This window comes from Urtica dioica, chromosome 11 (assembly GCF_054948205.1).
Source record: "Urtica dioica subsp. dioica isolate 48M chromosome 11, U.dioica_male_clone48M_v1_H2, whole genome shotgun sequence".
NCBI lineage: Eukaryota > Viridiplantae > Streptophyta > Magnoliopsida > Rosales > Urticaceae > Urtica > Urtica dioica.
In genome coordinates, this window is record NC_142766.1 from 19,919,202 (window position 1) to 19,921,441 (window position 2,240).

The following is a 2,240-nucleotide window of genomic DNA, read 5'->3' on the forward strand; positions in this document are numbered from 1 at the left end:
ACTTTTTTTTATCAATCAGGAAAGAAAAAAAAAAATTTGTGTTGTTTTTATGGAAAGTTTATAGCGCGGGATAAGTACGGATACACGAACTTTGATGATGTACACCCTTGTTACCCCGTTTGACGTATACTTTGTTTAAAAAAAAATCATTTAGATTCAGTTTTTAAAACTGTTTTTTTTTTACTGACAGGTGTTTGGTAAACTATTTATAAAACAGTTGTTGTTGATAAAAAAAGTTGTTTTAGCGTTTGGTAAGATAAATATACTATAGTAAAAAGATTAAAATAGACATGTTCTTAAAAATTAAATAAAAAAATTATTAATATGTTTATATATATATATATATGCATATATATGAATAATATTTTTTTCTCAAAAAAAGTCAAAGAGAAAAAAAGATAACGTAACTAGACAAACTACAATTGGACTCCAACGGCCAACGATATTCCAATAAAATGCACAAATCATTTTTTAACAAGTTTCACTCTTAGATATAAAAAATATGAGATAGAGAGAAAAGTTATGTATTATGGTACAAAAATTCTCACAATTTATGAAGGGAGATAGAATTTAAAATATCATACAGATGACTTAGAAACACTTTGTACGATGATATTACGGTAATTTGTATATAGTAAACTTAAAACCACTTTTTCTAAAATCTAAGAATCCTAGTTTTTCCGTCTCATCTACAAAATCTAAAATCGTTTTTGAAGTTTTTTGTAAAAACAGTTTTGTCAAATACCAGATAAGCAGTTTAGTTTTTTCTAAAAACAAAAACATGACATTTTAATCTCAACCAAACGCATCCATTATTTAATTAATTAGATTTTTATTTTAAAAATTTTAAAAAAACCTTAATTTATTATTTAAAATACCTAGTTAATAAGGTCTCACTCTCTCTCTACTCTCTATATATCTCTCATTTTTCATGTTCAATATCTCTCTCCATATTTATATTATCATAATTTCTCTTTCTAAAACGGATTTATATGTAAAACTAGAGTTTCAAATCCCTTTTCTCTTCTGCCTCAGTGTGCCGCCCCTTCCCTTGGACGTCTTCGGCCCCGGCCTCGTTCTTTGGAGAGGATGTCATGAAGGGGAGGGGGAGACTTGTCTTATTAATCTTTCATTTTTTCTCTTTGGCTTTCTCTGTTTGGCTCAAATATCTTTCTACCCTCTTTTGCTCCGACAAACCTCGTCGTAAATTTTTTTGGCCTCAAGACGAGCACTGGCTCAATCTAATAGAAGTGTTGTTGTTTTCGCTGAGCAAAGAAAACTAGTTGACGACTTCGCTACACGTATGAGTTCCCAATTACTCTCCGCAAGTTTCTTTGCAGGTCTCCGATTCCGGGTGATAAAGTCGACGGGGGTGAGCGGAGTCGGATTTTGAGATATGTTTTTTTTTATGTTTTTATTGATTGTAATTCCAATCTTTTTTTAGCATGTAATATTTAGTTTATCGTTTAAAATGTGTTTTTAATAGTTTTGCTAGCACCAGTTTTAGAGTGGATTTTGTGCATATGAGATGAGATGTGAATTTAAGGTTTTTTAGTGATTTGTTTAGTCCACTATATGGGTGGTTTTTGGGTTCCTCATTTTGGGGGTTGAAGTGCAAGCCCTCCGATCCCAATATATATATATATATATATATATATATATATATATATATATATATATATATATATATAGTTCGGAGGGTTTTGCTTGTCAGTATGAGGCCTCAGGAGCTTTCGAGGGTGGCATGAGGTTTTAGTTATGACATGTTTTTTGTAGTACTTTTTCTTGTTCCAGGAATGACAAAAGATCTCGTTGAAGGAGGTCGAGGAGTTTGTGATGGATTTCGTCATTCCGAACAGATTAGAACTTTAATTATTTTGTTTTGTTTTGTCGTCGTGTGCTTCTCATTATCATTTAAGGACATATTTTTTTTATGAGATACCGGTCTCTGTCCGAAATTTTTGTATTGTCTTTACCAAACTATGTTTGTTAGTGAGCATATTCCAACTTTCAAAAAAAATCTCCCTCTCTTCATCGATATTTATCTCTATCTCTATTTCTCTCTCTCAACATAAGGGCGTTTTTTTTTTTATCAAAAGAAGGAATTTTTTTTTGTTTATTTTTTTTTTAGTGAGAGGAAATTTAAACAAATACCCGATGATTTTGTATGATTTTCAAGTTTTATATTACTTAATATATACATATATATGTTTTATTATGCACATATCATGACAAGTTAC